This window comes from Moschus berezovskii, chromosome 6 (genome assembly GCF_049115385.1).
Source record: "Moschus berezovskii isolate FMDL1 chromosome 6, NW_MosBer_1.0, whole genome shotgun sequence".
NCBI classification, from domain to species: domain Eukaryota; kingdom Metazoa; phylum Chordata; class Mammalia; order Artiodactyla; family Moschidae; genus Moschus; species Moschus berezovskii.
Window position 1 is genome coordinate 4,373,710 of NC_142465.1, and position 26,075 is coordinate 4,399,784.

At 40.8% G+C, this 26,075-nt stretch overlaps 1 pseudogene across 1 annotated transcript; it reads left to right on the forward strand.

Moving 5' to 3' along the window:
• On the forward strand, positions 1-25,791 carry LOC129535788 (protein FAM50A pseudogene; annotated as a pseudogene). The gene is made up of 2 exons (XR_016037542.1): positions 1-76; positions 23,805-25,791. The product of XR_016037542.1 is annotated as a protein FAM50A pseudogene (transcript).
• Positions 25,792-26,075: the final 284 nt, after the last annotated feature.

Below are 26,075 nucleotides of genomic sequence, written 5' to 3' on the forward strand. Positions count from 1 at the left end.
TCTGCGGTCCGAGCGAGAACTCTTTCAGCTGCGAAGACCAGACCGCCTTCGCCTGCGCAGAGTTTAAAGAGAGCAGGTAGGGGCCGTCGGCGATAATGGAAATGGAGGCAGCGGTGGAGGAAGCTTTCAGGCGCTGAGCTCAGGGGTAAAGGGTCACTTGTTCGGTCGTGTCGCACTCCTTGCCACCCCATGGACTACAGCACGCCAGGCTTCCTTGTCCTTTACCTTCTCCTGGGACTTGCTCAAACTCATGTCCATTGAGTCGGTGATGCCATCCAACCGTCTCATCCTCTGCCCTCCCCTTCTCCTCCTGCCTTCAATATTTCCCAGCATTGGGGTCTTTTCCAATGAGTTGGCTCGTCGCATAAGATGGCCAAAAGTATTAGAGCGTCAGCTTCAGCATCAGGAGGGTCACTTAAGAACGAGGGAATCCAGGCATCAGACCTGGGTTGCCAGTCCTGCTGGTAAAGCTAACGGCAGAGGAGACCTCCTTCTTAGGGCTACTGGCCGCCTCACCCTGCATGAATTTAAACTGCTACTGCTACTCTCCTCTTTCACCTAGCCTCATTAGTTAGTCGCAATGCCAGGGTCTCAGAAACAGAGAAGTCCTCCCCTGCAAACGCCGTCTCAGGTAGACCCGGGGTTAGCCGACGGAAGCCTTACTCTGTTTTTCAAGTTGCTCTCTTAAATTAGTGTGCTTGCGTGCTTAGTCGCTTCAGTTGTGTCCAACTCTCTACCACCCTATGGACCATGGCATGCCAGGCTCCTCTGTCCATGGGATTCTCCAAGCAAGAATACTGGAGGGGGTTGCCATTTCCCTCACCTAAATAAGTGTGCAGGGGAAGAAAAGAAAGAAAAGGGAAAAAGAAAAGCCCAACAAAGGTAGATAACATCATTGTGACTTTATAGTATTAGATTTGGCAAGATTTAGTCCTCTTTTTCGGGCTTCCCTGGTGGCTCAGGTTAAAGCGTCTGTCTGCAATGTGGGAGACCTGGGTTCGATTCCTGGGTCTGGAAGATCCCCTGGAGAAGGAAATGGCAACCCACTCCAGTATTCTTGCCTGGAGAATCCCATGGACAGAGGATCCTGGTGGGCTACAGTCCACGGGGTCGCAAAGAGTCGGACACGACTGAGCGACCTCACTTTCACTTTTTTCTTTCAGTCCTTTTTCAGAGGCTCTTGCATTTTGCAAATCAAGTCTATTTTTTAATAACAAAATCATCTGGCCTAGTCTTCATTCAAACTTTGACACTTCATCTGATATCTTGAAATAAGAAACTATATAGTGTTTTAGGGAGGGACCACCTAATTCGTTAAAACCAAACAAAAAAAAGGTGCCAATTTAAGGCAAACCTGTATTCATTTTAGGTTTGGTGTGAAAACTGTTAAGTGCACTGGTTCCGCTCTATTTTGTCTCCTGAACTTTACACTCTGATCACTGTGCATTGTTTTCAGTTTTTCAAACCTATAAATACCAGGATCAAAATTCAAGGTGGGAAAGGAAGTAGCCTATATTAATGACATTTTTTAATGAGTGTAATTTAAACTTTTCTTAACTTAGGCCTCACATTTGTACTGGTTTATTTTGTAATCATTCATAACAGCAATACAGAGTCATGTAATACTTAACAGTGTGGGATACTGTTCTAACTCTCAACATATATTAACTCCTGGAAACTTGACAACAACCCATGAGGAAAGGACTCTAATAATCACCATGTTAAAGATGAAGAAACTGAGGCACAGAAAGGCTAAGCAATTTACAAAGGGTTCCACAACTGGCAAGGGCAGAGGGAGAATGTAAACCCAGGTCATCTGGGACTTCCCTGGTGGTCCAGTGGCTAAGACTGTGCTCCCAATGCAGGGGGCCCAGACCCTGCATACCACAACTAAGATCCCGCACCGCCAAATAAATAAATAACAAAAACCTAGGCGGTCTAGCTTTGGAACCTGGTCTCACATCTCTTCTGCTCTATTGTTAGTCCACTTTTTATTGTCTTTCATTATTTGAAGATTTGTTCTGAGACCCCTGGGGCATAAGATACTAGACTGCTTCTTCACACCGTATGTTCATTCAAACTGTCCTTGCCAACTAAGCCAGATGCCAGCCAGTAGTCACCGTGATCCCTTTGCTTTTCCAATCGTCTCATTACAAAAGAGTGACTGCTGAGAGTTAATAGATCTCCTCCACTGGGAAGGCAGTAGCGATGGAAGAGCAGGGAAGACTCCACCTCACAGCTGCCTTCCTTCCTTCCACCCTGAAGCCTGTCAGAGAAGGTAAGAAGAAGGGTGATGAAGTCTGCGCAGTTACTGTGCTGGCAGCTTTGTGCTGAGAGGGAATAGCTATCACCTTTCACAGAGTGTAAATAACCTACCTGAGATAAAGGAGTCAGCTCAGTTTAACTTCACAGCCCAGACATGGTCCTTCCACACTGTGAAGTGCAAGCTCAGAGAGAGAAGACAAGTGCCCTTTGATACCTGTTCATTTCACTGCATCTTAACGGTTCTTCTGTAGAAACAGCATACTGAATGATTTTCAGCATTGGTTTCTGGTTGGTATTACTACTAAGTGCTTACTGTTCTTTATTGCAATTCATAACGTGCAAAACACTGAAGATGGCTTTATGAAGTAATCTCTAGGGAGCATCAAGCATAAAAACTAGGGTAGTGATATAGCAATAATAATCATGTGTCTTATTAACTGACTAAATTGACTTGGAATTTTTTAAAATTCTCTCTCAATGCGAATCTATGTACTTGACTGACAGATATTTTCATTTAAAATAATCACTTAAAATTTGAAATACCTATGCTTACTTTCTCCTAATTAAAATGTAATGGAAAAGAGTTGAAAACCTTTCCTTAAAAAAACAAGTAAATAAAAAGCATTAGTTTTTTAATTTAGCAAAAGGCCTACATAGGGTTGTTGCGAAAATAAATGAAATAATATGTTTAAAGGTGTTTAGTATGATGCCTTATGGGTCATAAATGACCAATAAGTGGTAGAGATTTTTATTAGGAAAGCACTATAAAATTAAAATATTTAAAACTTCAAAGCTCTACTGACCACCAAACTTATGACTTCATAAAATGTTTTCATAATATTTTAACCAATTTAAATTACAACTTTTAACTACTTTATGTAAATAACACACTAACCACACTTTTCCATTTATTTTTATACACAAATCCATGAAGTATTTTTCAAATATTCCTATTGCACATGTCTATAAAATAAGTGCTTTTTATTCAACATTGGTACACAAAACTGATAGCAGAGAATTCCAACTGGTCTTCTTCAGAATATATCCTCTCCTCCTTCATTTTTAAAAAAGTTTGCAGATTCCAAAAGAAATCTCTTTCTATCACTTTTTCCTGTTCTCCAAGGCTATTAATAACCAGAGAATGTTTGTTTTAAAAGTAAGGTTCTGGACACATTTGTAAGCAAACTTATTCTTGTAATGCAATCATTAGAATCACAAGAATTACAATGACCACACACATGCATCAAAACCATTGTGGTTTGTGGGCTGTCAAAAACACTTCTAAAGAGAAGAAAAGGAAATGAGATTCTGTTGCATTTGTGACCTCTAGAGGCCAACATGAATGTGATATATTTTATTCATTCAACAGGCCCTCAAAGTACAATCTTCAAGAGTTTAAGATTTATAGGCTTTAGAAAATAGAGCAAATTCAAGAGAGAGGTTCCATTTTAGGTTGATATGTTGCCTTGAACTAACAACCACAAACCACAAATTGAAGTTTTAAATGATAATTGGAAAAGTCCTCAGACTTGGAGAACCTTCATGGAAAATGAAAACCTTGCCTCCACTTCATGGTGGAGCTGCCCAGACTAATTGCTTATTGTGAGTAATCATTACACTGAGGATGAACATGGTGAAACGCACCCATTAGACCTTGGAGGAAAAACTGGATTCTAGTATTTGCTAGTTACATATCCTGGAAAAATCATTAACCTCTGAACCTCAATGTCATTATCTGTAAGTTCAGTATTCATAATAAAACCTACCTTCAGTGATGTTTATAGATTAAATGAGATAACATATATTCAAAGTATATCTTGAAAACTGCCAAATATGAAATCTGTAACACAGATTTCATTGTCATTTATTACTATTTGCTCAGATGTTTCCTTTTGTCTCTAAATGATAATACTTTTTTACCACAGTGATAAAACCAAAACAAAATATTAGTCTGATAAAGATTTCTTTATATTCAAAAAATTTTTGACGTACAACTTGCTATACTTTCTCACTATATTGTGTTATTTGCACAAAAAGTCCTAATAACTCTGAATAGAATAAAGCATGGAGCAGCAGTAAGTTACCTGCCCTATTATTTCCCTTTGTCCTAAATAATAATGGTACAACCTGTGATGTTGAGAAGTGGTATCTACCCACTTCCCCACACACACTGCCAGTGTGTTCAGGAACTTTCAAGGGCCAAATCTTCCAAGTTAGTCCCTTTTACAGTTGGAGTGAAGTCTGAATTGTTACATTTTGGCATGTTCATGTAGACCACCTATCATATAGGAAAGGTTGGATAGATGATAGCAAAAGCTAGTGGAGGTGATGGAATTCCAATTGAGCTATTTCAAATCCTGAAAGATGATGCTGTGAAAGTGCTGCACTCAATATGCCAGCAGATTTGGAAAACTCAGCAATGGCTACAGGACTGGAAAAGGTCAGCCTTCATTCCAATCCCAAAGAAAGGCAATGCCAAAGAATGCTCAAACTACCGCACAATTGCACTCATCTCACACGCTAGTAAAGTCATGCTCAAAATTCTCCAAGCCAGGCTTCAGCAATATGTGAACTGTGAACTTCCAGATGTTCAAGCAGGTTTTAGAAAAGGCAGAAGCACCAGAGATCAAATTGCCAACATCCGCTGGATCATGGAAAAAGCAAGAGAGTTCCAGAAAAACATCTATTTCTGCTTCATTGACTATGCCAAAGCCTTTGACTGTGTGGATCACAATAAACTGTGGAAAATTCTGAAAGAGATGGGAATACCAGACCACCTGACCTGCCTCTTGAGAAACCTGTATGCAGGTCAGGAAGCAACAGTTAGAACTGGACATGGAACAACAGACTGGTTCCAAATAGGAAAAGGAGTACGTCAAGGTTGTGTATTGTCACCCTGCTTATTTAACTTATATGCAGAGTACATCATGAGGAACGCTGGGCTGGAAGAAGCACAAGCTGGAATCAAGATTGCCGGGAGAAATATCAATAACCTCAGATATGCAGATGACACCACCCTTATGGCAGAAAGTGAAGAGGAACTAAACAGCCTCTTGATGAAAGTGAAAGAGGAGAGTGAAAAGGTTGGCTTGAAGCTCAACATTCAGAAAACAAAAATCATGGCATCTGGTCCCATCACTTCATGGGAAATAGATGGGGAAACAGTGGAAACAGTGTCAGACTTTATATTGGGGGGCTCCAAAATCACTGCAGATGGTGATTGCAGCCAGGAAATTAAAAGACGCTTACTCCTTGGAAGGAAAGTTATGACCAACCTAGATAGCATATTAAAAAGCAGAGACATTACTTTGCCAACAAAGGTTCGTCTAGTCAAGGCTATGGTTTTTCCCGTGGTCATGTATGGATGTGAGAGTTGGACTGTGAGGAAAGCTGATCACCGAAGAATTGATGCTTTTGAACTGTGGTGTTGGAGAAGACTCTTGGGAGTCCCTTGGGCTGCAAGGAGATCCAACCAGTCCATTCTAAAGGAGATCAATCCTGGGTGTTCATTGGAAGGACTGATGCTAAAGCTGAAACTCCAATACTTTGGCCACCTCATGCGACGAGTTGACTCACTGGGAAAGACTCAGATGCTGGGAGGGATTGGGGGTGGGAGGAGAAGGGGACAACAGAGAATGAGATGGCTGGATGGCATCACCGACTCAATGGACATGAGTTTGAGTGAACTCCAGGAGTTGGTGATGGACAGGGAGGCCTGGCGTGCTGTGATTCATGGGGTCACAAAGAGTTGGACACAACTGAGCAACTGAACTGAACTGAAATGTTGCTGTAAAGTTCCCTGGTTCCGTATTTATTCCCATAAAGCATAAGTCTAGTCACTGATCCTTTACTACAAACCTCCCATCCCACAGAACAGAAACTCATTTGACTATTACAATCACGGCATCTCTAATCTCAGTACCACTCCCAAACCCTCATTTATTAGCTCTCTCTCATGCCTTGCAGCTTTCTGTTAAACCTCCACTATCTACGTCAAACCTCAGATCTCTGCTAAAACCTGTCCTCCGTTGTTCTTAACAACTAATTTAACTTACAGATACCTTAAGATAGGAACTCCTAAACTTCCTACCATCTACTTACCGGTGAATTTTTACTCACAACCATTTTTCCATTCTTCCCTCCTATTTCAGTGAGTTAGCTAGTTTTCTGCCTGAACTGAGCTGAATCTTCACACCATACCCTAGATCTATCTATGTTCAGTCACAATTATGTTCAACCACAAGGGAAATACACAAAATGCATTTCTCTTCTGTAAAAGCTAAGACCTTACATAAGCAAATCGGACTAATTTAACAGCTCTCCAATTGTTGCAGGAAGGGGAACCCCTCTTCCAGGGCCTGAAACTGGGCTCTTGTCTAACACTCGGAAATGAATTGTCCGAGGAGACACATGTGCTGACAAAGCAAGAGATTTTATTGGGAAAGGGCACCCGGGTGGAGAACAGTAGGGTAAGGGAACCCAGGAGAACTGTTCTGCTGCGTGGCTCACAGTCTTGGGTTTTATGGTGATGGGGTTAGTTTCCAGGTTGTCTCTGGCAATCATTCTGACTCAGAGTCCTTCCTGGTGGTGCACGCCTTGTTCAGACAAGATGGATGCCAGAGAGAAGGATTCTGGGAGGTGGTCAGACATGTGGTGTCTCCTTTTGACCTTTCACAAACTCTTCTGGTTGGTGGAGGCTTATTAGTTCCCTGTTCCTTACCAGGACCTCCTGTCATAAAACAGCTTATGCAAATGGTTACTGTGGTGCCTGGCCAGGGTGGGTGGTTTCAATCAGTGTGCAATCATCAGAAATATGGCTCCTTTTGACATATGTGTCCATTCTCAAAATACAGCTTCCACGTCATGGTCCAAGATAACTACTGAACTCCAGCCAATGTGCATGCATTCCAGCCAATACACAAAGCATCAACTTCTCTCTCATTGGCCAGAACGTAACCACAAGGCCCACATAGCTACAAAAGAATCCAAGAAATGTATTCTTAATATGAACAATTACATGAACACAGCTAAAAATCAAGGGAAGCAGACAGTGGAAGAATGGATATTGAGGGAGAAGAAACAGTGTCAACCACAGTCCTCTCCTGTCTTCTCATATTCATTATGTTCACATTTTCTCTCTCCTATAACTTCTAATTTTCCCTCTAGTGAATCTTTCCTTTAACCCTTCAAACATATTCCTAAACCTTGTGTCTCTCTCTATTGCTTTATTTTCCTCCTCATCTCTACCAAGATTTTTGAAGACTTTACTCATTGTCTTCACTTGCAGCATTCACTTCTCAGCCCTGTGCTGTGCCCCCCAAACATATGTTGAAATCCTAACCCCTAGTACCTGTAAATGAGGCCTCACTTGGAAATAGGGATTTTGCAGATGAAGTTAAGAGGAGGTCATACTGGATTAGGGTGGGTCCTAAATACCCTGGTGCCTCAGGCAGTAAGGAATCTGCCAGTAATGCAGGTGACCTGGGTTCGATCCCTGGATTGGGAGGATCCCCTGGAGGAGGGCACAGCAACCCACTCCAATATTCTTGCCTGGAGAATCCCTGTGGACAGAAGAGCCTGGTGGGCTATAGTCCATGGGGTCACAAAGAGTCAGACACGACTAAGCATCAGTTCAGTTCAGTCACTCAGTCGTGTCTGACTCTCCGCGACCCCATGAATCACAGCACGCCAGGCCTCCCTGTCCATCACCAACTCTCGGAGTACACTCAAACTCATGTCCACAGAGTCGGTGATGCCATCCAGCCATCTCATTCTCAGTCGTCCCCTTCTCCTCCCGCCCCCAACCTTTCCCAGCATCAGAGTCTTTTCCAGTGAGTCAACTCGTCGCATGAGGTGGCCAAAGTATTGGAGTTTCAGCTTTAGCATCAGTCCTTCCAATGAACACCCAGGATCGATCTCCCTTAGAATGGACTGGTTGGATCTCCTTGCAGTACAAGGGACGACTAAGCGTAGCACAGCATAAATCCAGTAACTGTTATAAGAAGGCCATATGGAAACATAGCAACACTGAAGAATACCTAAAAAACACTAAGTGAGGATAGAAGAAGGGGTGTAGCAACAAGCCAGCGAGCACCAAGGATTGCTGGCCACCACCCATGGCTAGGAAGAAGGGAGGAGAGATCCTCCCCAGCAGTCTACAGGGCCCTGCTCTCACTCTGATTTCAGACCTGTAACGTCTAGACTTCTGATTTATTTTTTACAGTGAGACAATAAAGTTCTGTTATTTTAAGCCATTGAATTTGGGGCACTTTGTTATGGCAGCCCTAGCAAATTAACACAGCTCCCAGCCACTGCACCAAAACAACCTTTGACTGTGTCATAATTGGCTCTTTGTAATCCAGAGGGCAATTTTTAAGACTTTAAAATTCTATCTCTATATAGCGTTTGTATATACAAAATATATATATATATATATATATATATCTGCCATTGAAATCCTACTGGTTTCTTCATAGCTTTCAGGCTCTTCTACCTTTAGAAACTTTCCTTTCTGAATCTTCTTTTTTTCATACCCTAAGTATTCCCATTACCTACTTCCAACTTAATGTTAACTGAGCCAAGATATCCTTAACTCCCCTGATCCTGCTCCCAAATTCCTAGTGAAATGAGTAGAACAGTATGCTTAGTTGTTCAGTCATGTCTGACTCTTTGCGATCCCATGAACTCCTCAGTTCATGGGGATTCTCCAGGCAAGAAGACTGGACTGAGTTGCCAGGCCCTTCTCCAGGGAATTTTCCCAACCCAGGGATCGAAATGAGGTCTTCTGCATTGTGGGCAGATTCTTTATTGTCTGAGCCATCAGAGAAGCTCCCACATTTAAAAAAATCTATTTTTCAGCAAATATTTAGTTTCTATCACATTCCAAACACTTACCAGTATGGAAGGTACAGAGACAGATAGACAAGGTAGACTGGCCTCACTAGCTTTTATCCTTGCAGGGCTGGATAACAAACAACCAAAGAAATACATAAAGTAATTACAAGTGTCATACACAGCATAAAGGAAACAAATAGGACGATGAGATAGAGCAGGAGTCTATTGACGGTTTTCTGTTGACGGTTATATAGTAAATATTTTAGGGTTTGCAGGCCATGTGGCCCCTATTGCAATGACTCAAATATGCTATCTCATCACAAAAGAAGCTACAGGCAATATACACATGTATAGCTATGTCTGTGTTCCAATAAACTTTTATTTACAAAAACAAGCAATGTGCTAGAGTTAACCTGTGAACTGTAGTTTGCCAAACTTTAAGAGAGAGAGAAAAATTGGGATAGATCATTTTTGATAAAAGGGTCAACAATGGCCTCTCTGAAGAAGTGGCATTCATTTTGAACCTGAAAGGGAGAAGGAGCCACACCTCCTTGAGTCTGCTGACCAGCCTCTGGATTAGCAAGGACAACAAACAAGTGTTTCATTCTTTTGTTAGCATCTGAAAGATCTGAATGATAATCCATATAATCTACAAACTTCGTAACTTCAAATGATAGGGAAACATCAACTCCTGCATCTCCAGTGTAGGAATTTGCAAAGAAGAGAAAGATCACTCAACTTAAGACATTATTTAGTAGTTTTAAAGAGGGCTAGGGATCTGAAGCACTAGATAAATATTTTTCTTTAAACAGACCTTCTGAAATAAATGAGAGACAGCATTACAAATGTCTTACCTGTATTCCAAGCAAGAGTTGAAAATACAGTATATCTATAAAAGAGGAATAATCTAAAGTATGTAAATATAGTTTCATTCAAAATCATTATCACCACAAAGGTATCAAATTTCATAGGAAGTTAATATAGAAAATTGAATCTGTGATTTTGTTCTTTAAGATGCAAAAACAGCAGATATAGAGAGCAAGTCCACAAGATACAATTTGCTTGTAATAGGAATTCTGTGTAGAAATAGAACATATAAAGATACAATAAACATCCTTAGAAATTATGGAACAAGTTTTTCTCAGGAGGTTTGTTTCAATAGTCCAAATGGATTAATAAACACCAGGTCAAATTCATGTAGAAAGAAACAAATCTAGACCTTTACTGATAAAATCGATGAATTTGAGGTCTTTAGGAAAAAGGAAACTATACATACCCAGACCAGATAGGGCATGGGAGGTAGGGAAAAAAGAGAAAATGCACAAAGAAAAAAATGTTTAGAAACAGACGTCGCTACAACACTGCAAGCTTTCGATGCTTCTAAAGATAAAGGCTGTGATCCATGGATTCTGAATTCACTCAAATTGTCATTCACATCTAAGGGCAAAAAGGTTTTATAAAGATTCAGTAAGTATATCACTTCTGTGAAATACTTACAATATGAAGCATTCCAACCAACTGAGACTTGAATCAAAGTATTTTAAGGATGAAAAAAGCAAAACAAATAACTCAATGAACAACTATGATGTTTTGAAAGACGGTTGCAACATTACTTCCCTTCCCACAAACTCTTCAGTAATGTGGCCTTGAGGCTGTTCTCAGGTGATGAGGTAGAATCTATTTCTGCACAATCATGTATCTGAGTTAGACCTGTGATTATTGTGGCCAATAGAAACTACAAACTTGACATTATGCTAGTTCCACGCAAAGCCCTTAACTGATATGGCCACTTCTACTTCTTTCCTCTTGGAGCCCTGAGCTCCCTGTAGGAAGGATCAGGAGTTTCACCAGAGAGAGGGGCTACATGGAGGCGCATGCATCACCTCAGACACCGAGCCCCACTGAGCCTTCACACGACTTCAACCTCCAGCCTCTGGCTGCAAACACATAAGGGGCCCCAGTGAGAACCACCCAGATGAGCCACATCAACCTGGGAAACCATGGGATGGTAACAAATAGGTGACGTTTAAGACACTAACTTTCAAAGTGGTTGGTCACAGAGCATTAGATCCCGAAACAAGGAGTGAAACACAATGTATTACCTAACTGCTGTTAATATTGTCATAAAATGTTCAAATATATTTTTAAAAGTTTTGAAAGATATGATACAAGATGCTAAAAAATTAGTAATACTATTCTGAATCTAAAAATCCCACGTTCTCTTGATTAAAAACTCAAAAGTGGGAGGAGATGAGAGATGGAATTAAAAGTGTAATGCATTCTTCAACTTACATGGAGGATGAAAATAGTTACTTTTTCAGTCTTTACATTAATAGATAAATTAATAATTTATTTTAAAAAGGAGAAAAGTTTTATTGTGTTTCTGATTAAAACTCAGTAAATACTAGTTATAAAAGATTTACTTGATACAGAAAGGTATAAAGAAAAAAAATACTAACAATTTCATTTTCCAGGGATACTAGCAATATCCATTTGGTTCATAATCTTAATTTGTATTATGTATATTAAGAGTCTGTTTAACACGATGTTAAAGGACATATTTAAACATGATTCCACAAATACTCCATCTCTATTTAAAGAAATTTTCAACTAGCTAGCGTCTTTCTAAAGCATTCATTAGTAAGCACTTCCTGAGTGCTTATATAATCACTTATGTAATCACTCTTCACCTTATATAATCAGAGGGATGGCAAATTGTGTCATTAATACTATACTTAAGAGTTTAGCAAACTCTCAAACTATGACGAATTACATTTGGTATGGTTTAATTGCAGCACCACAGTTCAAAAGCATCGATTCTTTGGCACTCAGCTTTTAAACTGTGGTATTGGAGAAGACTTTTGAGAGTCCCTTGGACTGCAAGGAGATCCAACCAGTCCATCCTAAAGGAGATCAGTCCTGAATATTCATTGGAAGGACTGATGCTGAAGCTGAAACTGCAATACTTTGGCCACCTGATGCGAAGAACTGACCCTTTTGAAAGGACCCTGATGCTGGCACAGATTGAAAGTGGGAGGAGAAGGGGTCGACATAGGATGAGATGGTTGGATGGCATCACCGACTCAATGGACATGAGTCTGAGTAAACTCCAGGAGTTGGTGATGGACAGGGAGGCCTGGCGTGCTGCAGTCCATGGGGTCGCAAAGAGTCAGACACAGTTGAGCGACTGAACTGAACTGAACTGAATTGCAGCACAAGTCTTGAGCTTTTTTATTGAGTATAATACTACTTTGAAATAAATAGATCATTTTATGCCAAAAAAACCAATCTTGTTTGATAGTGATGTAGAAAGATACCTATGCTCATTAACGTTGCCATTTCCTTCTCCAGGGGATCGTCCCAACCCAGGCACTTAACCCTGCACTGCAAGCAAATTCTTGACCATCTGAGTTACCAGGAAAGCCCCATTCTAATTGGGCATCATTTTAAATTTAAGAAATACACTAAAATGACTATTTCCCTGTATTTGATACAGAATTCCAATCCAATTAGATGTTCTAAGAGTAAAAGAAGTCAGTATTCAGTAAGTTTAGAAAATTCTATCACAAACAGTACTGAAAAGATTACTCTCATTCATGTCTCCTTGTTCCTCTGTGCAAGACTGCCTCTGAGGGATATATCCAGCCACAGAATTGTTATGGCAGTGAGTTTGTACACATGCAGTGTTCCTAAATCCTTATGTCCCTTAATCTTTAGAATGGCTGCACCAGGCTATACCTCACCCAGCAGTGATGAAGGGTTATTGCTTCCTACAGCCTTGGCAGTACTTGACATTATCTAACCCTTTAATCATTGCCATTCTCATGGGTAAAGTTTTAATGTGCAGTTATCCAAGTTGATTTCTTTTCATATGCTTTATAGATATTTTAGCTTTCCCCTTCTGTGAATTGTCACTTTATATTATGTTTTAATCCTTTATTGATTGTTCATCCCAAACCTCTTCTTCTATTCTACTGATAGTGTCTTACATGAAACAGGAAATCATTAATTTTCGTGTCGTCTATTATTATAACAATTTTTTATGGTCTGTGCTTTTTTTTCACCTCATTTAAGGAATTCTTCCCTGCTGTTTTAATGAAGACGTTCTCCAACATCATTTTATAATAGTTTTATAGTTTTGCCTTTTGCCTTTAGATCTTTATTTCAACGAGAGATTATTTTTGCATTATGCCATAGAATGAGTTTGGGGGCTATTTTTCTCCAAATATTTTGTCAGTTTTCAAAATTCTGTTTACCATTTCCTCAGTGATCTACCAACAATTCAACAAGTCCCCATACACACATGGATTTGTCTTAGATTGTCTCCTATTCCTTGTCTATTTGGCATTTCTAAAACCAGTATCTGGAGGACGAAACAGCAACCAACTCCAGTATTCTTGCCTGGAGAATCCCATGGACAGAAGAGCCTAGCAGGCTACAGTCCATGGGATCGCAAAGAGTCAGACACGACTGAAGCAACTGAACACACACACACACACACACACACACAGAATCAGTATCACGCTGAATTACTATAGCTTGTTATTACTGTTGCTAAGTTGTGTCTGACTCTTTGAGAGCCCATGAAGCTTAATAACATATATTAACATCTGGCAAGATATTCCCCACATTGTTCTTCTTTCTAAGAATCGGTTTAGCTATGTGTAGATTTGCATGTACCCAAATCACTGCTGGGGCTTGCACGGTGGCTCAGCGCTAAAGAAATGCCTGCAATGTAGGAGATGCAGGAGATGAGGGTTCCTTCCCTAGGTCAGGAAGATCCCCTGGAAGAGGAAATGCCAACCCACTCCAGTATTCTTGCCTGGAAAATCCCATTGACAGAGGAGCCTGGTAGGCTATAGGCCATGGGGTCACAAAGAATCGGACACGACTGAGCAACTGAACATCACTGCTGATGGGTTTTTTTTAATTTTTATGTGTTTCTTGTTTTCATCTTTGTTTTACTGAGGTACAACTGACAAGCAACATTATCTAAGTTTTTTCCTACTCAGATCTACTTTTGTGTCCTTTAAAGTTTTAAAATATTATCCATAATAACTTGCATTTTCAGTCAGTTCCTAGACATTTTGTTTATTTCCTTTTGACTGTTGTAAATATCATATTATGGCCTACTACATTTTCTAACTGACTGTTGGTGTAAACAGATTCTATTGGCTTTTACTTACTGATTTGTGCTCAAGCAACCATGCCAAACTCTCTTTATAGCATTAATAGCTTGTCTGTTGATTCTCTTGGGTTTTCTATGTAAATAATCAATTCATCTACACACACCGACAGTTTAGTTTCTTCCCTTATCATCTTATCCCTTATTTCTCTTACTTCTCAGCTTCATTTCCCAAGACATAACAGAAAGGGTCATAGCAGGCATCCTTGTTTGTTACTAACCTTAAAGGGAAGGCTTCTAAGATTTCTCTGTTAAGTATGATGCTTGAACATTCTTACCAGATCTGCCACTTAGGCAATACAGTGTCTAATGGTATGTTTATTACTAAAGAAATCAGAAACTTTATTTTGGGAGATAGAATTTCTTGCCAATATAACAGTAAGCTCCAAACTCAACTAAAAGTTTGAGCACATTATCCAACTTAAAATAGTTTTAATTGTGCTTTTACCTCCAGGGTTTTCTCATTTCTCTTTGCCAAACTGTGATCAGGGGATAGAGAAACAATGTCAGCAGTCATCTGCAAAAAGGCTGAAATACTTTATGGTTTGAACTATAGACACAAGTTCTGCATCACTGTACATACAGTGTGTAACTAGTGGAACTATTTAATAGTATTAAATAGTGCAATTATTTAATAGTATATACAATGTACTATTATATATTATTAAGTTTTAATATTCACATTTTTGAGGAAGATCAGTATTTGAATACTATATGAACTAACTATGTGATTTTAAGCAAGTTTCTTAATCTCTCACTAAATTCACTTTCTCCTTCTGTAAAATGTATATTATATACAAGCCTGCTCGTAGGGTTGTTGTAATGAGATTAATAAATTTATCTCATAAAATGTTTGTGAAAATTGTATGTTTTTGTGATGACAGCATTTACAATGACACTTGACCTAATGCTATTATTATCTCACATACATTTTATTTGAATCTCATAAAAACTCTATGATGCCAGCAGAATCTGTATGAATGTATATTTTTTACTTATATTACAGATGAGAAAAGTCAAATTCATACACAGGACTAATATTCAGTAGGCATACAATGGCATATTCTTATCAGGTATTTAAATGTTGAGACAATTCCATATAGATTTACTGCCTAAGCACTCCAAGTACTACAAATCACCTCCCACCCCGATTCTCCACCTTCTCCCCAGGATCCATGGGCTTCTCCATTGATCTAGCAGTTAGTAAGTTATATGTGTCTAGCATAAGGGCTCAGAAAAGGCTGGTGATCATGAGTTCCAGATTATTGAAAATTTTTTAATATCATCTTTGTTTATCCTCTATGATTCAAACTCAGCTCTTCACAAAACCAAGTTCTAATTTACATAACAGACTATATAAGGAGGAAAAAATGGACCATAATTTCAATGTATAATCTTCTCATAAGTAAAAAAATAAGAGAATCCAGGAGAAGAAAGAGAATGTTAATTAGTTCAGTTCAGTTGCTCAGTCATGTCCAACTCCTTGCGACCCCATGGACTGCAGCATGCCAGGCTTCCCTGTCCATCACCAACTCTCAGAGCCTGTTCAGACTCATGTCCATTGAGTCGGTGATGCCATCAAACCATCTCATCCTCTGTCGTCCCCTTCTCCTCCTGCCTTCAGTCTTTCCCAGCATCAGGGTCTTTTCAAATGAGACAGTTCTTCGCATCAGGTGGCCAAAGTACTGGTGTTCCAGCTTCAGCATCAGTCCTTCCAATGAATATTAAGTACTGATTTCCTTTAGGATTGACTGGTTGGATCTCGCTGCTGTCCAAGGGACTCTTAAGAGTCTTCTCCAACATCACAGTTCAAAAGCATCAATTCTTTAGCACTCAGGTTTCTTTATGGTCCAACTCTCACATCCATACATGACTACTGGAAAAACCATAGCTTTGACTAGACAGACTAGAGAATGTCAAAAGTGCCTTTCTACTGATGGAATTAAATTAACCAAATCATGTTTTAAAGTTCGATTTAGTAAGGACTGAACATTAATAGAAATATGTATATGCCATATTATTATATTATCTCCCACTTGAAATTATAAACCCTTATAAATCAAACTGAAAGTGTAAGTGAAAGTCACTCAGTCATTTCCAACTCTTTGAGACCCCCTATACAGTCCATGGAATTCTCCAGGCCAGAATACTGGAGTAGGTAGCCATTCCCTTATCCAGGGGATCTTCCCAACCCAGGGATCGAACCCAGGTCTCCCACAATTGCAGGCAGATTCTTTACCAGCTGAGGCAGAAGGGAAGCCCAAGAATACTGGAGTGGGTAGCCTATCCCTTCTCCAGAGGATCTTCCCAACCCAGGAATCGAACCAGGGTCTCCTGCATTGCAGGCAGATTCTTTACCAACTGAGCTACCAGGGAAGCTTTATAGAAATCAAGGATCATATCATATTTCCTTATATTTTCTCATGAGACATAGCACACTCAACTATGTTTTACTATAAAATATGCTATATCTTTGCTGCTGCTGCTGCTGCTAAATCGCTTCAGATATAAGCTATATCTTTAGCTTATATCAAATGTCAAATATAAAAAAAATGAACAGGTGAATTAATTAATAAATAAACTAGCAAAAGAAGCTAATTAATGATGATGAGATTTCTGGGCCAGCCCGATTTAATTCCCCAGTTAAATTCAATAAGTATCTATTGATCAACTACTGTAAGTCAGACACTTAAACCAAACCAACAAGGAATTGTACCTAAGGTCACAACACCACACAATCAGATATCTGAAATGCTGCTGACAGCTCTTCCATTAAAATAGGCTACATTATCATCATTAACAAGTCATCAGTCAATCTGCTGAGAGTCATTTTCTATATCATTTCCTGTTTGAAGGCATGAGGGTCACATCAGTTCAGTTCAGTTCAGTTCAGTCGCTCAGTCGTGTCCGACTCTCCGCGACCCCATGAATCACAGCACGCCAGGCCTCCCTGTCCATCACCAACTCCCGGAGCTCACTCAAACTCATGTCCACAGAGTCGGTGATGCCATCCAGCCATCTCATTCTCCGTCGTCCCCTTCTTCTCCTGCCCCCAACCTTTCCCAGCATCAGAGTCTTTTCCAGTGAGTCAACTCGTCGCATGAGGTGGCCAAAGTATTGCAGTTTCAGCTTCAGCATCAGTCCCTCCAATGAACACCCAGGATCGATCTCCCTTAGAATGGACTGGTTGATCTCCTTGCAGTACAAGGGACTCTCAAGAGTCTTCTCCAGCACCACAGTTCAAAAGCATCAATTCTTCGGCGATCAGCTTTCTTCACAGTCCAACTCTCACATCCATACATGACCATGGGAAAAACCATAACCTTGACTAGACGGACCTTTGTTGGCAAAGTAATATCTCTGCTTTTTAATATATTATCAAGATTGGTCATAACTTTCCTTCCAAGGAGTAAGCGTCTTTAATTTCCTGGCTGCAATCAGCATCCGCAGTGATTTTGGAGCCCAAAAAAATAAAGTCTGACACTGTTTCCACTGTTTTTCCATCTATTTCCCATGAAGTGATGGGACCAGATGCCATGATCTTTGTTTTCTGAATGTTGAGCTTCAAGCCAACCTTTTCACTCTCCTCTTTCACTTTCATCAAGAGGCTTTTGAGTTCCTCTTCACTTTCTGCCATAAGGGTAGTGTCATCTGCATATCTGAGGTTATTGATATTTCTCCCAGCAATCTTGATTCCAGCTTGTGCTTCTTCCAGCCCAGCGTTCCTCATGATGTACTCTGCATATAAGTTAAATAAGCAAGGTGACAATATACAGCCTTGACGCACTCCTTTTCCTATTTGGAACCAGTCTGTTGTTCCATGTACAGTTCTGACTGTTGCTTCCTGACCTGCATACAGGTTTCTCAAGAGGCAGGTCAGGTGGTCTTGGATTCCCATCTCTTTCAGGATTTTCCACAGTTTATTGTGATCCACACAGTCAAAGGCTTTGGCATAGTCAATGAAGCAGAAATAGATGGTTTTCTGAAACTCTCTTGCTTTCTCCATAATCCAGCGGATGTTGGCAATTTGATCTCTGGTGCCTCTGCCTTTTCTAAAACCTGCTTGAACATCTGGGAGTTCACAGTTCACATATTGCTGAAGCCTGGCTTGGAGAATTTTGAGCATGACTTTACTAGCATGTGAGATGAGTGCAATTTTCGGTAGTTTGAGCATTCTTTGGCATTCCCTTTCTTTAGGAGGGTCACATAGCACCATTGTATTAAACAGCTTTGGGAAATCTGAAAAATGTTTAAGATAGAAAGTACGACTTGGTGTATAGCTTCCCACTTACAGTTTTATCTATCAGACTAGCATACCTGGTATTCTCATTGTTAGCATCAGAAGTTCCATAAACATATCATAAGTAATATAAGGTTCTGTGTTTGCAGTTTGCTTACAGTCACATCAGAAAGAAATTTCATGGTAGCTGCCTAGTTCCAGGAGTCATTTATTCTCATTAGAAAACTGAAGCGAGCCATGATATGAACAGAGTTGACAATCACTACTTGAGAGAAACTCAGAACAATTGGGATGTCATTTGGCTAACTCAGTGGATATTGGGGTGGAAATTAGCCTAGACTTAGCTTATCCAGGTGCATCATTTAATTTTATTCCAGCTAAATCTTAATTTGTAGTGAGATTTAAAGAAAAACTGCCTACTCCCTCAGAAAGTTGAGGGATATGTAAACACACAGCTTGTTCATTCATGTGTGGAACTGCAAGACTTTTTTAAAACGTCTATTTGGTGCTGTAAGGGTATGAGATATTTTTCTTGGGTCTCTAGTTCTATAATCTGTTTCCTGAGAATCTTACCACAGTCAATTTTTTCATGAGAGAAGCTCAGTTTCAGGGACTAACAAAGTCCAAGCATCAAACTGAAGTCCAATGTAAGCAGTCATCATAAAAGAATATTGATTAATAGATCCTTACTCATTTTAAAATTACTAGCAATACAATTCGGTAATCACTTTTGTGATAGCCACCAGTTCCTTAGTTGTATTTCTGGAAAAACAGTGCAGTTGTTCATAAACTTTTTAATAAACATTAAAATTACTTTTATGCTGCTACTGCTGCTAAGTCACTTCAGTCGTGTCCGACTCTGTGTGACCCCATAGACGGAAGCCCACCAGGCTCCCCCGTCCCTGGGATTCTCCAGGCAAGAACACTGGAGTGGGTTGCCATTTCCTTCTCCAATGTGTGAAAGTGAAAAGTGAAAGTGAAGTCGCTCAGTCGTGTCCAACCCTTAGCGACCCCACGGACTGCAGCCCACCAGGCTCCTCCATCCATTGGATTTTCTAGGCAAGAGTACTGGAGTGGCTTGCCATTGCCTTCTCCGACTTTTATGCTAAATTAAATGCAAAATAAATATTGAGCGTTGTCACAGTGGCTCACAGGACTCCAACATCGCTTTCGGTGCAGCAATGCTATTTTTCCTCTTGGTCACAGACTCCTCCTTCACCGTCAGCTTGGCTGACTCCTTCTCAGCGTCCTGATCTCTCAACACTTAACAGGAGCAGTGCAGCATTCCACTTTCTTTCATCTTTATACACATCAATCACTTCAACTTTCAGGGCTTTAAAGACCATCAAAAGGCCAGGGATGCCGAAATTTACTAGTTCTAAGCTCCAGACTCATACAACCAAATGTTTTCTCATCACCTCCATCAGACCCAGTGCCTGACAGTCTAAACTGCCTGCCTCCCAACCCACTCCCCTCAGAGTCTTCCTTATCTTGTGAACAGCAACTTCTAGGTGCTCAGGCCAGAAGCCTTGCAGTCATTCTCATTCTCCTCTTCCCTCACACCCAACATCTAATCCATCAGAGATGTTTCTTGGCTTCACTTTCAAATACAACCAGTGGAGAAATACTTGGCAGTGAAAAGGGGCATGCACACGCGTGTGCACAAACATGCACACACATAGCACAAGGGCACAGGGATGGATTTCACAAACATTAATCCAAAGTCAGACACAGAAGAACACAGTGCGGTTCATTCATGTGAAATTCAAGAACTGGCCGGCCTCAGCCATGGTGACAGAGATCAGAGTAATCACTACCTCTGGAAGGCTACTCAATGAGTCGACTGAAAAGGCACAAAAGAAGGTTAGAGAAGTTGAAATGTTCTATAGTGTGATCTAGGCGGTAGTTACAAGGATGCATATACATGCTAAAAGCGACAACACTGTTCACTTAAAATTTATAAATTTTATTTATAACCATCACAATATTGTGAAGTAATTATCCTCCAATTAAAATAAACTAAATAATTTTTCAATACATTGACCATTTAAAAAATTTATAAATTTTATTGTATATTAATCATACCTCAGGTAAGTATTCGTATGTGTGTAATATGTATTACACCTTCTAGTGCCTTAGAAGGGTTAAAAAGTTGAAAAAAGTTTGAAAAAATTAAATATGCAGTTCACAGATCCTCCCCAGCCAGCTCAACAAAAGCTGGAAATAAAAATGGGATTATCTAGCAAAGACCTGTGGAAGAATCTCCTGCCTCATGGAATAAATTCCAAGACATACATGAGAAGACCCACAAGATTCTTAAGAATTTTATACAAACAGAACCAATTTGGACAAGCAGAACCAGTTCAAACAGAGACCGGACAAAAAAGGAAGTTTTCCACAAGCAGAAAACAGACTGAGAAAACGATTCAGTTCCAGGTGCATGCTACCCTTCATGAAAAAATAAAGACAACTTCAAAGGTGGAGCCACAAACCTAGAAGGCAGAACCAGATACCACATGGATCGTTCTGAGGTCTTCAAACACAATGTCACCCATGCTCCTGGATTCAAAATTGCTTGGGGCTGGTGATTCTTTTTTCAACTTTTCTCAGAGTGACAAGCTCTGTAACTTCTGCAGTGTCTGCCTCCCAACAGTATTTTGGCACCAGCTCATTGTTACTTGAGTTTCACAATTTCATACATAGAGAGAAATTGTGCCTCAGAATGGATTACAGATGAACATCTCACAGATTTGGTTAGATTATGAGATCTGGGACTTTAATGAAGTTAGATGAGATTACATTACTTGGACTTCACTTGCCACTGTAATACATTGAGATGCTGGGGAATGTTGGGATTGGGTGAATGCATTTTGAATGTAGGTTAGATGTTATTCTTCAGGGAGCAGTGGGTAGACTGTGGTAATGCCGCCCCCAAAGATGTCCACGTCCTAATCCCTAAAACCTATGACTATGTTAAAAGTGTGTTACATGTAATGACAAAGGGAACTTGCCAATGTGATTAAGTTAAAAGACTTTCAGATAGAGAGGTTATCTTGGATTATCCAGATGTAGCCAATGTAAATATGAGAGGCCTTATAAGTGAAAGAAATAGATGAGAAAGATTTAAAGATGAAGGAAGGAGCCAAGGAATACAGACAGCCTCCAGTAACTAGAAAAGGCAAGGAAATAGATTATCCCCCAGAGTCCCCAAAGAGAGGGTGAAGTCGCTCAGTCATGTAGGACTCTGTGACCCCATGGCCTATACAGCCCATGGAATTCTCCAGACCAGAATATTGGAGTGGGTAGCCTTTCCCTTCTCCAGGGGATCGTCCCAATCCAGGGATTGAACCCAGTTCTCCCACATTGCAGGAAGATTCTTTACCAGCTGGGCCATAAGAGAAGCCCAAGAATTGGAATGGGTAGCCTATCCCTTCTCCAGGGGATCTTTCCGGCCCAGGAATGGAACTGGGGTCTGCTGCATTGCAGGCAGATTCTTTACCAGCTGAGCAACCTGGGAATCCAAAATGAATGCATTTTAGTCCTGTTGACACCTTGATTTTAGCCCAGTGGGACTTCTTACAGAACTGTAAGACAATCAGTTCCTATTGTTTTAAGCTAGTAAGTTTGTGCTCATTTCTTACAGCACCAGAGAAGGCAATGGCAACCCACTCCAGTACTCTTGCCTGGAAAATCCCAGGGACCGCGGAACCTGATGGGCTGCCATCCATGGGGTCGCATCGAGTCGGACACGACTGAAGCAACTTAGCAGTAGCAGCAGCTTACAACACCAGTAGAAAACCAATATACCCACCTAGAGTTTATTTTCAATCTGACAGCCAGAGGGACCCTACCAAAACAGAAATCAGATCATACCACTTTCTCATACAGAACAAAAAGCCAAAGACCATACGATCCATCCCTCCCCCACTCACAGGACAAAGTCTCCTCTCTCCCTTTCCTCACTACACACTCACAGTGTTCTCACGGCTCCTTCTCCCCTCCAGGCCTATTGGAGCACATTTGTTTAAAATGTCTTTCCCCCAGATTTTCCCTGTCTTTCTTTGTCAACTCTTCAGGTCTTTGCTCAAGTGTCACCTGCTAAGTAACACTTTTCCTTGCTATCTTATTTAGAACTAGACCTTCCCCCCGCCCCAGCCAGCAGCACTGTCTACTCTCTTTTCTTCCATTTATCATTCCAATCACCTCCAAATATACTATAGTTTACTCATTTTGCTCATTGTCTCTCTTCTTCCACAAGATTAAAGTTCCCTGGGAACCAAATACCACCCTGCATACAGAACTCAACAAATGATTGTGACATACCTGAAGTCACTATATTATCTTTAGCGTTTATGACATGGAAATTTTACAGGAACTTTCGGAGCTCCTTGTGGGCAAAAGACAAGTCTTGTACTGCTTATGGAAATATCTTTTCCCTCAGTTTAAGACTAGGTACTAAATGTGTACTTGCAGCAATTTTTATGTTTTTACTTGTGATAAAATACATATAACATGAAATCACCATCTTGGCCATTTCTGAGTGTGCAGTTCCATGGCACTGGCACACCCACATCATTGTACAACTTTCACCAGTGTCCAGGCTCACAGTTTTTTATCTCCATCAGCTGAATAAACACTAACTCCTCTGTTCACCCCAGCAGTTCATGGTAATCATCCTTTTACTGTTTACCTCTATGGATTTAACTACTCTAGATGCCTCATATAAGTGGAGTCATACAGTCTGTCCGTCCATAACTAGCTTATTTCACTTAGTATAATGTCCTCAAGTTTCAGCTGTGGTGCACACGTATCAGAATTTCCCTCCTTTTTAAGACTGAATGATGTTCCACCTCATGTGTCGTATTTTGTTTCTCCTTTTGCCCATCGGGCTCTCTTAGGTTGCTGCCACTTTTTGGCTACTGTGAATAATTCTGCTGTGAACACGGGTGTAGGGACGTCTGTTACAGTCCCTGCTTTCATTGGTTTCAGGTGTACACCCAGAAGTGGAATTCTAGATAATGCAGAAATGTTTAATTTTTTGAGGCACTGCATACTGTTTTCTACAGCAACTGTACCATTTTATATTCCCACTCCTAAAGCATAAAGGTTCTAATTTTTCCACAGCCTTGTCAACACTTATTTCTGTATGGTCGGGGCTTTTTTAAATAACAGTCATGTGTGTAAAATGGCATTTCATTGGAGTTTTGATTTGCATTTCCCTACTGATTAGTTGAACATCTTTTCATGTATTTATTGGCCATTTGTATATCCTTCTTGCAGAAATGTCTACATAAGTCTTTTGGAGTCCCTCGTCGCCGCCGCTGCCGCCATGGCTCAGTACAAGGGTGCCGCCAGTGAGGCAGGCCGCGCCATGCACCTCATGAAGAAGCGGGAAAAGCAGCGCGAGCAGATGGAGCAGATGAAGCAGAGGATTGCTGAGGAGAACATAATGAAGTCCAACATTGACAAGAAGTTCTCAGCGCACTACGACGCCGTGGAGGCAGAGCTCAAGTCCAGCACTGTGGGTCTTGTGACCCTGAACGACATGAAGGCTAAGCAGGAGGCACTGGTGAAGGAGCGGGAGAAGCAACTCGCCAAGAAGGAGCAGTCGAAGGAGCTCCAGTTGAAGCTGGAGAAGCTGCGAGAAAAGGAACGCAAGAAGGAGGCCAAGCGGAAGATCTCCAGCTTGTCCTTCACCCTGGAGGAAGAAGAGGAGGCAGGCGAGGAGGAGGAGGAGGTGGCCGTGGACGAGGAGGAGCTGGAAAGGGAAGAGATCACCACAAAGAAGAGAAAAATGGGGAAGAACCCAGATGTGGACACAAGCTTCTTGCCTGACCGAGACCGGGAGGAGGAGGAAAATCGGCTCCGGGAGGAGCTACGGCAGGAGTGGGAAGCCAAGCAGGAGAAGATTAAGAGTGAGGAGATTGAGATCACCTTCAGTTACTGGGATGGCTCTGGGCACCGGCGCACAGTCAAGATGAAGAAGGGCAACACGATGCAGCAATTCCTGCAGAAGGCACTCGAGATCCTACGCAAAGACTTCAGTGAACTCAGATCGGCAGGGGTGGAGCAGCTCATGTACATCAAGGAGGACTTAATCATACCCCACCACCACAGCTTCTATGACTTCATCGTCACCAAGGCTCGAGGGAAAAGTGGGCCCCTCTTCAATTTTGATGTTCACGATGATGTGCGGCTGCTCAGTGACGCCACCGTGGAGAAGGATGAGTCGCATGCAGGCAAGGTGGTGCTGCGGAGCTGGTATGAGAAAAATAAGCATATCTTCCCCGCCAGCCGCTGGGAGCCCTACGACCCCGAGAAGAAGTGGGACAAGTACACGATCCGATGACTTGGTGGCAGTATGGCCCCTGCTCCCTGCCGTCCTCTCCTCTTGTCCCCAGGACTCCGGGCACCCGGCTCCCCACTCCTGAGATGGGATCGGACCTGCTCAGCCCCTGCCCTGGCGCTGTTGGTTCCTGCCTGTTTCCTTCATGACCCTTGGAGCACCCAATGTGTGTTTTGTCTAAAAACTTTTTTTGATCAAGCTAAAATTCACATACAATGAAATTCACCATTGTGACCATGTGAAAGTACACACACGGGGGTATTGCGTACATTCATGGTGTTGGAATCACCCCTAAAGGAGACCCCACGTCCATTAGCAGCCTGCCCCTCACACCCCTTAGTCTCTTTCCTGTCTGTTTCGATTTGCTTATTCTGGAAGTTTCGATAAACAGAATCATGCAGTAAAAAAAAAAAAAAAATCTTTTGATCACTTTTTAATTGGGTTGTTCTATTGTTGAAGTGTAGAAAGATCTTCACAAATTCAAGATATTAACTTCTTATCACATATATGTTTTGCAAATATTTCTCCCATTCAATGGGTTGCCTTTTCACTCTGTTGATAATTTCTTTGGATGCACAAAAGTTTTTAATTTTGATGAAGTCCAACTTATTACTTTTTATTTTGTCTCCCGTGGCTTTGATGTTACATCCAAGAAATCATTGCCAAACCCAAAGTCATGCAAATCCAATGGCATTTGCCTTGTGCCTTCCTCTAAGTGATTAAAGTTTTAGCTCTTAAATTTAGGTCTTTGATCCATTTCAAGTTATTTTTATATATGGCGTAAGGTAAGGGTTCAACTTCATTATTTCCCATGTGAATATCCATTTTTCCCCAACATATTTTTGTTGAAAAGACTGTCCTTTTACCTTTGGATAGTCTCAGCATGCTATTTATGTCATCTTAATTAATCCACTTTACAATCAATTCTGCTGTAAGTATTGAATAATAAAACTACAGACTGGTATAATAAATTTGTTTTTACTTTTGAATGGATACAAGCAGCAACTTGCATGAACAGAGTGGAAAGTCACTCTACGATGCTGCTTCGTGGACTAACTTCTATAATTATTTGACTTTAAAAAGTGTAGCACATTTTATTACGTACCACTTGTACCTAATTAATACAGAAAACTTTTTTTTTTGCACCAAAGGCGTATCCTAGCTTTATTAAAGGGCCCGCGCCGCAGTCAATATAAAAACACAAA